At 40.7% G+C, this 13626-nt stretch overlaps 1 protein-coding gene and 1 non-coding gene across 11 annotated transcripts in view; both read right to left on the reverse strand.

The window, feature by feature from the left end:
• The window catches only part of LOC126187542 (putative thiamine transporter SLC35F3), a 653727-nt gene that overhangs the window by 115816 nt on the left and 524285 nt on the right, over positions 1 to 13626 (reverse strand). The window lies entirely within an intron of this gene.
• Trnaa-cgc (transfer RNA alanine (anticodon CGC)) lies at positions 9723 to 9795 on the reverse strand. Its single transcript has one exon. It is a non-coding gene; the product is annotated as a tRNA-Ala (tRNA).

The raw sequence follows: 13626 nt of genomic DNA on the forward strand, positions 1-13626 counted from the left end.
CCCCTCCCTCCTCCACCCCACCCCCCACACCAGCATTCATGCCATCAATGGCATGCCATTCAGGATGCAATTTGTGCAGTAGTTTTTTCTCAGATGTTGCCAACAGTTAGTACCAACTCATATCCCACAGCAGTGATTGAACTCCAACTGTATAATGGCCCCCACTGCTGAAAACTTATCAACCAGATGTGCCCTTACAGGATGTTAGCTGCCCAGACAGAAGAATTCCCACAATTTTCTGTTCCAGGGTTGTTCCCCTCAGTGTTGAGGGGCATCAACCATGACTGTCACTGCCTCAGCTGCAGGACCAGTAGGCCACATCATCCAGGGACACCAGGCTTTTGGCAGTCCAGGCGCCTACTCCCACAGATGTTGACAGCAGTCTCCCACATTGTCCATTTCCCCAGCACACTGGCAGTGGCACCATAACCTTCTGGAACACTGAGCTGTGTCATCATCTCTTTTCTTAGGGAGAGAAGGATGCTATGTTGGGGCCCATAGCCTTCCAGCTTAACTGTGTTGCACCACAAGTGGCCTATGCCAAAATTCGCAGAGGCTACAAAGGTGAACACCACCTCTGCAATTCTGAGCACACACCTCACCAACGAGTGGCTGTGGCATCATTCCAGGAGGGCACAGTCAATGCAGACCTACCCACTTCTACAGTATCACATGTTCAAAATTAGGTCCTGGCACCTTAACAGTATTTGGGCTGGTGTGTTGCTATGGCTAATCAGTTCTCCATGGATGAGCTCCCTGAGCTTTATACTGACTGCTGTCATGATTTCTCAATCAGAAGCTCTCCTGGAATCCTCTTGCAACCTGTTATCTACATGCCTGGGACCTTTGCCTCCAATGCTACATGAAGCCACCAGCAGTAGCCTAGAACTATGACAAGACCCGACCTACAATATGGACCTCTAAAACTTTGGTATTTTGGCATGATACAATGTTTGTGTGTTTACAATCAGTTCCTCATGAACCACTATTTTGACTCTAGTAATGCAATTCAGTTTTGAGTGACGGCCAGTCTACTGGGCTGAGGTATCTTACCCACTTCACAGACAGAGATTTAATTTTGAACGACTTCTTGTGTTGCATCATTATGCTCTGAAGTAGGAGAATGGAAGTTTTATGTTCATGTCAATAAATTTGCTTTTCACTGTCTACCTGGGCTTTAGTTTCTCAGTGTTGGAACCCAGTATGGGCCACTTCACCAACAACCCTGCCACAAGATTTCATATGTGTAACAAAACAGTTTGGTCAAATGTCAAACTTTAATAACTGTATATAACTCAATTGAATAATTAAACCTTGCAGTTTAGAGATACTTAAAGAGGGAGTCACTTACAAGAAAAGAATACTCTTATACCACAAATAAATCAGCTAGCTAGTTAGACCTTATTTAACTGTAATATTCCTTAATTAACAATATCAAAACAAGTAAGCATCACACATCTTTTTCTGAACATTCACTATGTCATACTTTAATCAGTCATGATAAATGGCCAGTGTATAATAAAAGGAGGATGTGGCATTTTAACAGTAGTCATTTGCAACATGACCAACTTCAGATTGACTTTCACATATTCTAAAACATATGCCAGGTAAACTGCCGAAGATTTCCAATCATACCAAAAGGTGGACATCACTTGCAAAACCAGAAATAATTAATTTTACGATTAATACATGGCAACTAGATATGTAAATTCTACACAGAAATACTACTTTCTGTTTCTGAAATAACTGTCTGAAGATATGGAACATCAATCCAAAACCTCTTGCAGATACAATAATACAAAGAAAAGCTTGTGTGCAAATCACAGCATATTGAGGTGGCCACAAAATGAGAGCAAGTGACAATGTAATAAATTTTTACCAGAAAGTTTCAAAATTCCATCTTATTGGAGAGGTGAAGTGGGTAACACAGAAACTAATTAAAATGATGACATATGAACCAGTGGGGTTACTCGTATCAGTCAGAACAATATTACATGACACAATTATGATACTTTTCATGAACCTACTTGAGAGTTTTTATCAGAAATGTTCAATATTCCATGTTGGAGAGGCAGTGTTGGCAACACTGAAACTAATTAAGATGATTAAATATGAGTTTGTGGGACTACCCATACCAATCAAAACACCATTGAATGGCACAGTTATGATATTTTTCAAGAACTTGAATATGAGAACTTCAACATTGGCTGAGCACAGCCTATGAATGCACCTCTCTCAGATGTACAATGCTATATGAAGATTTACTCGAGAAGACACAGAATTTATAGTAAAAACCGCATTGAAGAGCAAATCGCCAGGACCAGTTGGCTTGCAAACCAAATATTACAACATATTTGGGCCAATAATGAACATAAAATTGACCCAAATCTGTAATGAATTATGTCAAAGACATTTACAGAGAGCACAACAACCTTCATACTAAGCCTGTCTGACTTCAAACAGTCAAGAAATGGAGACTGGAAGAATGGATGTTGTGTAGCTACTTTTGTTGTGTAACAGTTTCTGTTGTGTGTGACTGAATGTAAATCCCCAAGTATCATATGGAGGTCAATTCTGATCTCTTACAACAAGCATTAAGTTGGTGACTATATGCAAAAAAGATAATAAATAAATAAAATAAATAAATAAACTGCCTAAATAAATGATAAGTTTGTATTGTGAAGTTTGTTATTTCTTGCGTAATTGTATTTGAATAGGATGGTAGAAGGATCAGCACTCTAACATCTGTGTTGGAGATGTATCTGCCATCTGAAAAGCTTTGTTTGGAAGAATCTGAAAATGTGGAAGGTTGGTGTCTGACACTACAGATCACATTTCCAGCTCACATAAAACAACCAAAAGTAACCATTGGCACCAGAGTAAGTTGTGGCTACCCCCTGGCCTTTGAGCAGAAGGTATAGGCAGAATAGGAGTGTGAGATCTTTGTATCTTTAACTATGTTATTTCTCCAATCAAGATTTGTATCAATTTCTCAATATGTTACAGTATTATGATGGTTATTTGTGCCATCAATGGAGGAACTGTAGTCAGAAAGGCATTTGATCATGAAATACAGCCTTGACTGCCTTTTAGTTGCATTTGTGGATTGACATCCTCATACTCTATGTTTCAAGTTAAGGTCAAATGCTACCATTACACAGTTCACAATGTGTCACAGTGCTTGGAGTTCATGTTCTAAGATAGTTGTGATGGGAAACAGGGAGATGATGAGGGAATAGGTCAAGAATGATCTTTTGGTTACATTGACATAAGTGTCCACCCCGATAGCTGAGTGGTAAGCGTGACGGATTGCCATCCTACAGGCCCGGGTTCAATTGCCACCTGGGTTGGAGATTTTCTCTCCTCAGGGACAGGGTGTTGTGTTGTCTTCATCATAATTTCATCCACACCCAGCGCGTAGGTCGTCCACTGTGGCGTCGAATGTAATAAGCCCTGCACCCAGGCGGCTGGACCTGCCCCGCAAGGAGCCTCCCGGGCAATGACGTCAAATGCTCATTTCATTTCCATTGACTTAAGTTGACTTGTATACCAGCAGCCTCAACTGATTGCTTTGATGACAGGCCCATAGTGCAAAAGCACCTATAGCACCTCCTGTTTTTGACTAGTACGGCAACATTGCGATGGGGAGTAGGCAGAGTTCCAAAGACAACGGCAAGAGCTCTCTGAGATAATAGTTGGTGCCAGGGGCATGGGCTTGCCACCTATAGTATTCAAGCCAGATAGGTGCTATATTTGGTGGAATAGAAAGCTCTTTGCAGGAATGGACTGACACATTTTGTAGGTGCTTGTCAAGTGGTCTCCAGCACACTTGATGCGTCAATTGAAATGAAAGCAGTGCTGGGCACCATGGAAGAGTTGCTGGCACTGACAGCAATGAACAAGACCCTCAGACCTCTGAAGCTTTTCTATCATGACCATGCAATATGGAAACATGTGATGGCACAAGATTTCAGTATTCTTTGTATTTAGTGATAGAATAATGTGGGCATCTTTATATGACCATCACAAGTGTTTTTGGGATTTGAGGGCTTTGTCATTTGTTTCTCTTTAATAACATTAAATCTTTCATTGATCAGTTCTCTGTTGTTTTCAGCAGGATTGTTATATCATAGTGTACTCTTGATGATTGACTTCACAAGATTTTAGTCTCTGTAACATATTTTAGGAAAGCAATGGATTTTTCTTTTAAATTGTTCAGCAGGTATTTACAGTCTAGATGAATTGAAACTTGAAATTTAACCAAGGAACCTCTACATGAAGAATTTACTTCTCCTTTAAAGAAGATGTCTGCTTTTTGACAATCTTTATTGTTCCATTATGGATGATGCAGTAATTGGTGGGATTCTCTTTTAGCTCTGCTTATTCTGTGGTTTGGCCCCAAAGATGAAAGCTACTGCTGACTGACCAGACAGCATCTGCTCCAGCAGCTGAGATTAGGATGAAACATGCTAGTCAGTTAAGTTCACCACAACAGTCTTTCCAGCTGTATACATCTTATGTATGTTGAAACTGTCCTGAGTGAGATGGCTTGGGTTTGACCATTTTGTTGCTGATACTAGATCATCTATCTGCCCCCAGTAGCTGAGTGGTCAGCGCAACAGAATGTCAATCCTAAGGGCCTGGGTTCGATTCCTGACTGGGTCAAAGATTTTCTCTGCTCAGAGACTGGGTGTTATGTTGTCCTAACCATCATCATTTCATCCCCATCAATGTGCAAGTCGCCGAAGTGGCGTCAAGTAGAAAGACTTGCACCCGGCAAACGGTCTACCTGATGGGAGGCCGTAGTTACACAACATTTACATTTACTAGATCCTCTTTCTGTTTTGTTTTCAAGTTTTGTACTGCTCAGATACCCAAGGACTAGGCACCATAGCAGGCTGTGGCAATGAGTTTTTCCAAGGTGGATGAATTAGCACTAATTCATTGGTACTGTTAGATTTCCCCAAACAATGCCAGTCCTAGCACAGACTACATATGGGTAGTTGGGTAATCTTGGACCCCAGCATAAGATATCCCCTGCTTCCAGAGGTGCAGCCCTGTAGTAACTTCTTTCTGACTCACTTTGCTATTAGGCAGATCAGACTGCTGTACCAAGAATCACAATTTCAGCAGTCACTACATTGTCAGTAGCAGGCCATTAGCAGTTGTCACAGCAACAAATGGAAAGCCACAAGTCCCCCCCTCACGAATGAATGAATGACACTAGGTTGACAGACATCAACAATGTTGGCCAGAAATATACTTAGATCCAAATTTTGAAAAATGTGTTCTAGCACTTTAAACAATTATTTATAAAGCCCAACCCCAATAAACTACAGGAATAGCAGGAGAGTGCAGTGGTAGGTGGTGCTTTGTCATCCATGTTAACATCCTACAGACACACGTCAACCCTAGCTCGGTCCATACACACACAATAATCGGTTGTTTTCCTGGGCTTCACAAATGCATATGATGGAGTACTACTATGTAGATCCATGAACAGAAGAGTAAGCCAGCACAGATTTAATAAATGAAGTTTTAAATGAACAAAATCTATCCTGTGTGCAAACCTAGGGGCACATTTATGTAATATGACATACTGTTTCTGGAACATCATATTGCCAGTTAGTTAAGCAGTTCTTTGTGAGCACAACCTGAGAGTTTTGGGTGATATTCAGATAGCTATTCTTTCTAAGAACCTATATGCTATTGTCAATGCTGTTGTAGACTTTGCTATGAAGACTGGTTTGAGGCAGATCTCCATGTTAGTCTATCCTACACAAGCCTCTTCATCATGGAACAACTACTGCAATCTACATCCATCTGAATGTACACACTGTAGTCAAACTTTGGCCTCACTCTACACTTTTACACCCCCCCCCCCTCCCCCCCCGACCCTCCCACTTACCGCCTCTATGACCATGCAGAAAATTACTTGATGTGTCAGGAAGACTTCAACTGGTGATTCCTTGTTTTAGCCAAGTTGTATCATAACTTTCCTTTCTCTCCAATTTGATTCAGTACCTCCACATCAGTTATACGGTCTACCTACCTAATCTTCAGCATTTTTGCATAGCACCACATTTCAAAAGCTTGTACTCTCTTCTTATCTGAACTGTTTACTGTTCATGTACTTCAGCACTGAAACTTTCAGAATTTCGAACATTATGTTCCAGTCAACAATGTGAAAAGCATTTTCTAGTTATACAAATGCCATAAATATACGTTTAGTTTGTTCAATTTATATTCTAAGATAAGTCATAGGGAAAGTATTGCCTCACATGTTTCTAAATTTCGCCAAACGAATTCATAAGTTAGCTTCTATCTGTCTTTGGATTCATCTGTAAATAATTCATTTCAGTATTTTGCAACCACAACATGTTTGCTGGTAGTTCAGAGTGTATATGGGGACAAGGAAAAAAAAAATCCTGGATTACTCCCAGATATCTTGTGTAAAAAATATGCTTTTTTCCGGGTGAAAATACACTTTTTCTGTGCTAAGTGACACTAGGTTTTCCATGGATTTTCCCTCAGAACTGTAAAACTTATCAATCCTTTGAAAGGTTAATGTTTTTAAAACTGGTGTAGAACTTCCTGGGAAAAAAGGGAAAAGATGGGGGATAGAAGTTTTGGAAAGACCTTTGATTTGCAGCAACATATACGCTGCATATTTTCGTATTACGAAAGTATAAATTCGAATTGCACCAAACACAGCACGTTACTTTCCGGAACATTGAAATTGAGATTGCGATGTCCTTTTGTAAACCAGTCATATCTCATGTCACGTGATCTCACCAGCCAATGACACCAGATATTCAGAGGATAGGACAAGTGCTGTAGTAAGCCAATAGCAAGACCATTTAGTAGCGTGAACACACAAAGAGGAAAAATAAATGGTTTTCATTTATATACATAGTATAGCTATAAGAAAAGCTAAGCTCTCACATATAATATTGGTCTCTGAGAATAACAAGCTACAAGAGAAGCTAAGCTTTCACATGTAATATTGATATTTTTTTTATGTGTGTTATACTTTAAGATACATCACACAAATGTGACAGTAAATTTAAAATTATGATGTAAATCTCTGGTCTTCTGGGTTTGAAATTCTTGTAAGTGGCTGGTCCTCAAAGTGTTTGAAATGCTTTGTGATTTAGAAATTCATCCCACTTTCTCACACGTAACATAATTCATCTTGCGTAAAAAGAAATTTACTTTGATAGTAATGCTTTTCGAACCACCATTGGAAATACTATCTGGAGACTGTTAGAAATAGGTTCGATTTAGCAGTTGCCAGAGAGCACCAGAAAACAGGCATTATTGCGCGAGCGCAGCTGCAGGGGTGTAGGAAGACCGCATGTTCGTATGTATAAAGCACTAAGAGAGCTTACATTACACCATAAAAGAAACAGGACATCAGAGGATACTCCCAAGAGCATCAGAATTTTGTAAACCATACTAAAATGCATAATTCTGTTTGAAGTGCACATTGGTTTTTTAGATTCACAATGAAGTAGGTCCCATCTGATATTAAGCTTTTCGGTGTGATTTTTGGGATGTAAATTTTCTTGGAGTACAGTAGTGTATGATCTCATTTTTTGTTCTTTATTATGGCACACATAGCAGAAGATGATAACATGCACTGAAATTCAACGAACAGTTGGAATTAGCCAATACTGTGGAATAAAACATTTCGTTTCAAATAAAATGTTTGCCTCAGTGGAAAGATTAATAAAGCCAAATTTCTTTAGCAAGCTTGCAAAAATAACTTCATTGGTCTGCAAGGTGATTAATGCTTGACTTCTAATAACTTGTAAATAAAATAAAATCAGAAAACTGAAACTAAGAATATTGTTTTGCCCTCCGTAATTATGTGAATGTATTTTAATTCACTTGATAGTTCCCAGCCACAGAAATCCATTTTGTTTTCATTTGACGTGGGAGCTGTAAACGAAGAGAAGCAGTGAAATCACTAAATGCAAACACGGGTCACGTGGAGACTAACCACCTCGCCAATACAACTCAGACAACTCTGCGCATTCATGAATCTGGCAGCTAGGGTGCGCAAGAAAAATTTTTCTCTTTTGCATCTGGCTGCTTGCTGCTACTGCTGATACAGCTAACAGCCACACTTCAAGTAGCAGGTAATGGGAAATGGGAGAAGGTACTGCTCATACACGAGTCAACTGTGCATGCGCATGTGCCTGCTGGCAACTGGTCAAACGAACCTAATGTGAACAGTTGTGACATCAAGCTAATAGCAGGCAGTTTATTGTTACGAAGTATAACATAGTCTTCACCCTAAGGCCTCTGACTTATTTTTGCTGTTTGCAGACGCTTATGCGTGCACTAGGGTGACCAACTTTTCTAAACAAAAATAAGGGCTTCTTATATAATTGACAAAAAATGAGGAAGATTAATAGCACGGCAAAATTTCGCCAAAAATCAAAGCAGTATTTGTAAAAGTTGACTATTTATTTACACATCACAATTACTTATACATATTTTGCAACAGATTTTGCCTCAGTAGTTTTACATCATTTTTAGAAAATTCAAAGAATTCACTACATGAATAAGAAAAATTCATGGCAACTTGTAGTTCAGATCTGATTAAGTTTGTGCTACTTCTGTTGAGAAAATACTCTCTCAGTGTGAGCATTACTTCCTGGTATACTCATAACAAAACAAACCAGCTTACCCAAGTTTTCAAAATTAACATTATTTAATTTCAAAGTTGTAAAAAACCTGTATCCATTTCTAGCTAACATTACCATCTAAAGAGACAGCACATTTAATTGCATCATTAGAACTACAAAACTCTTCATATTATTCATCTTCATTAATACAATCCAGCTTAAGATATCCTACAACTTCATGCATGTCATTGAATGTCAATTCCCTTTTTGGACATAGTGGGATTAAACTCTTTAAACTATTATCAAATTTACTACCTAAGTAAGAATATAAACAATCATAGAATTCAGTGAAGTTGTTCTCATTACTAGATTTCAAATTTAAATCAAGAACAGAGATTAATAATTTATGAGTACCGTTAACAAAAAACCTATCTTCCTTTCTCTGCCTAATTTTACTAATTAGTAAGTTTACAGCTTCATGAGATTCCGTAATACTAAGGTCAGAATTCTCCAAATACTTTGCTTTTTGAATGAAAACATTTCCAATATTCACAAAAAAACTAATATAAGCTTGAACAATTGTTTTTACTTCTGTATTTTCATTGCAGATATACTTTTTCAGAACTTTAGGACAGTCTGATTCATCTATGCTTTTAAAATGCTTTTTATAGGCTCTCAATTTTTTAAAAGCCTTTCTACAGCAGGAGTGAGAGATAACCATCTAGTATTCACATATCCCAAGATTCCAGTCCAGGAATATAAAGCTTCCCATTTCATAAGATATGTACACATATACTTTGTTTGGTGGCATTTTATCTTCATCTTCGCTGCCCATCATAAAATCTTGAACAAGTTAACGATGATTCACAGTAAGCACTGGCACAGAAACAAAGTCACATCTAACCGCCAAGTGTTGGGGGAGGAGATTAGTGTTTAACGTCCCGTCGACAACGAGGTCATTAGAGACGGAGCGCAAGCTCGGGTGAGGGAAGGATGGGGAAGGAAATCGGCCATGCCCTTTCAAAGGAACCATCCCGGCATTTGCCTGAAGCGATTTAGGGAAATCACGGAAAACGTAAATCAGGATGGCCGGAGACGGGATTGAACCGTCGTCCTCCCGAATGCGAGTCCAGTGCGCTAACCACTGCGCCACCTCGCCGCCAAGTGTTGGTTGATCGTCCCAAAGATATTCGATAGACATAATGTCGACATCTATGGTCAAAGGTCGATATAGATTCAGTTGTCTCTGCTGTCTGTGGGCGAATCCTGACAGTGCGTGCAAAATTTAAATGATTGAAAAATGTTTTTACATACCGGTATGTGATAAGAAAAATAAAGTTAAAAATGGGAGATAAATGGCCACTCAGACTGAAAATACGGGAGTCGGGAGATTATGAAAAAATGTCTCTAAATATGGGAGATCCCAGGAAATACGGGAGAGTTGGTCACCCTAGCATGCATGGTGTTTCGTTGTTGTAAATAGCGCATTTCCTTTGCCATTAAAGTTTTATTTTTTTCCGTCTCAATTGTATTTTATTGCCGCAGTATCATTCTCTAGTAGCAGGATATAGTAACATTCTTTGTTAGAGAATCAATTCTTACCAGTAAAAATTACAAAAATTTAACTGAAAGCTAAAACAATGAAAAATTCCTGGAATTCCAAAAAATTCCCGGGTTTTTCCTGCTTTTCTCCCGGATGAAAAAATTTCAGGGTTTTTCCCAGATTGCATACACTCTGTAGTTTAGTATTGACACATGTCAAAACCTTCCTTCTTTTTAATTGGAATTATTACATTATTATTTAAGTCTGGAAGTATTTTACCTGTCTCATATACATTGCACACAACGTGGAATTTTCCTGTGAGGGTCAATTCTCCAAAGGATCTCATTAATTTCATGGTCACTGTCAACATGCAATAACCACTCAGAGATGGTAGGTGGCAGCACTAAAAGTTGAGGGTACATAAAGCGTGTCCAGGGGATGGGGGAAACCAAGGCTCTGTCCTTTCCCCTCTCCTCTATCTCCTGTACACTGCTGATATGCCCAAATCTCCCCCGCCTGTTCATCTTCTCCAGTTTTCTGATGACACCGTCTTCCCAGCCCTTTACCCTACCCTTCAACGGTCCCAACTTACCCTCCAAACCCACCTTGACCAATTCACCACTAGGTGCAGCTAGTGGTTCCTCCGTATCAACCCTTCCAAGACCCAGGCGATCATTATGGGCTGCACCACCGGCTCTTTCCGTCTCCATGATTTCTATCTCACCGTTTATGGCCGTCCTATCCACCTCACTCCTATCCTCAAATACCTTGGCCTCACCCTTGACCGCCACTTCACCTGGACTCCCCATCTCCTTACAATGCAAAACAAAGCTCACAACAGACTCTGCCTCCTTAAACTCCTGCCGGCCAGACATGGGGTCTGCATCCTTCCACCATCCTTCACACTTACAAATCCTTGATCCAACCCATCCTCTGTTATGCCAGCATAGCTTGGATTTCTGCCACTCCCAGATTCTATAAATCCCTAAAAATCCTCGAACGCCAAGCACTCCACCTCACCCTCCGCATCTGCCTTCGTCCCCCATGCGCATCCTCTACGACCTCATCGTCTTCCCCCACCTTCTCCTCTTCCTTAACCACATCCACACACTATATATTGTCTGCCGCATTGGTCCCCCTCACCCCCTGGTGTCTCCCTTCCTCTCCATCCCCAGCCCATTGCCACGCCTTTACCGTTCTGGTCCACCCTCTCTCCAGATGATGAGCTTTGCCCTGACATCTACCCTTCCTACCAACTCTAACCCCATCTTCCTGCCTCCTCCTCAGGCCTCCCTCTCCTCTGCCTTCTCCTGAGCGGCTTTCCGCTCCTACTCCCCCTCCCTCTCTTGTGCTCCCCTTCAGTGTCTATTAACTCCCTCCTGCCTTGTCTTCCCTCTTCATCTCCTGCCCCACCAGCCTCCTGCCTCTTAGTGTAGCCACTGATGCCCCTACTCTCTTCATGCCCCGCCTCCCATACTGCCTCTTGCTCTCCCTTCCTTTTCCATCCTCTCCGGCCTCTCCCTCGGCAGATCCCACCTGGCAGTTTTATTCTTCATCTTGTGTGCTCCAAGTGGGTTTTAAGTGTGGTGAGTGTTTTTAATACTGTGGCCTACTTTTAACCTGTGCGTGTGCCTTCAGTGTCTTCTTTGTGTTTTAAGAATCGCCAACTGTGTTTTTTAACTTCATGTGGACTATTTAACTGTCACCCCATGAACGTCTCCATGTCAGTGTATTTTTACCTCCATTATCTTCCCTTATTCTGTTTTATGTTCGCCTTTTTTATCACCTTATATATGTAACATTTTGTTCTTGTCTTAGTTGTCATGTCACTCGGCTGAAGAGCAGCGGACTGTGCCGCTGACAGCCCTCCCCTGCGCATATGGGGCAGGGGAATGAAATCACGATTAAAAGATGGGGGGAAACATAGCAGTTGTTGTCATAACATGGAAACAGTGTGATTTTCCTGGCGTCTTAAAGGGCATGATCATTGGCGTTTGGGCCAAGGGTGGCAGCATTTCTGAAGCAGCTAAGGTTGTACTGTTCACATCCTGCTATGTTTAAAGTATACCATGCATGACAAAATGGCACTGAGGAAACTATGGTGCACCACAGACCACAGATGACAGAAGTGAATGACAGCTGCAGACATGTGTACACACAAATAGCTATGCAACTGTCGAGGACCTGACTGTTCAGATGAACCAAAGGTCTAACAACAGTGTCTCCTCAGTGCATATTTTTGCATGTGGGAGTCTGCAGGAGGCACTTGGTTCATGCACCCATGCTGACTGCTCTTCATTGGTGAAAAAGGCTGGAATTTGCACACTAATACCACAACTGGACGTCCACTGAGTTCCAACAGGTGGTCTTTTTAGATGAATCACGCTCTATGCTCTATCAGCATGAAATGCCTGAAAGCAAAAACCCTACATCAATCATCAGAATGGTCCAGCCTGGCAGGGAACATTCTCATGGCATTCCCTGGGTGATCTGATCATCCTGGAAGGCACAATAAATCAACACAAGTACGCATCTATTCTTGGAGGCCACGTCCACCGCTACAATGCGGGTTGTTTTTTCTCGGCATGATGGTATCTACCAGCAAGATTACACAATGTGTCACACAGCTAACAGTCTGTGTGCATGGTTCAAAGAGCACCAGGATGAGTTTACTGCACACCCCTAGCCTCCAAACTCCCTGGACTTAAACCCAATCAATTGACCTGTTTGTTCCATGGATCCTCAACCGAGAAATCTAGTGCAGATGGCCATGGCACTGGAGTCAGCATGGCTCCACATCCCTGTTGGTACCTTCTAGAACCTCACTGAAACTCTTCCTGCAAGTCTTGCAGCAGTCTGCACTGTAAAAGGTGGTTATTCAGGCCTTTGACAGGTGGTCACATTAATGTGACTGGACAGTGTATATGGAAATGTTGACTACACTGGATGCCTTGTTTTGAATGTCTTTCAGAAGTTTCAGTGCTCTGTTAAATTCTTTTCACAATTTTGCACCCTCTGTCTTCTCCATCCATTTCCTCATCTCTTTCCATGATACTATCTTCAAATTTGTTCCCTTTGTATATATTCCACCTTTCAGTCTTTCCCTAGTTCCTTAATAATGGACTACTATCTTGCCTCTTAAGTTTCATACTAGTGCTTCTCATTTCTCCTAAGGCCTTTTATTTTTCTACAAGTGATATTTATCTTTCCCATTGTCATGCATGCTTCTTCTGCCTTCCATTTCTCCTTCAGCCATTCCTGTTTTACCATTTTGGATGTTCTGTCAATCTCACTGTTGAGATATCTGTATTACCCTTTGCTTGCTTCATTTACTGCAGTTTTATATTTTTTCCTCTCATGCAACCAAAATTCTAACATGCCTGCAGTGAACCATCAGCTTCAAGATATTAACTCTGAATTTACCAATCAGTACTTCAACAAAACTAA

This window comes from Schistocerca cancellata, chromosome 1, assembly GCF_023864275.1.
Source record: "Schistocerca cancellata isolate TAMUIC-IGC-003103 chromosome 1, iqSchCanc2.1, whole genome shotgun sequence".
In the NCBI taxonomy this organism is placed as follows: domain Eukaryota; kingdom Metazoa; phylum Arthropoda; class Insecta; order Orthoptera; family Acrididae; genus Schistocerca; species Schistocerca cancellata.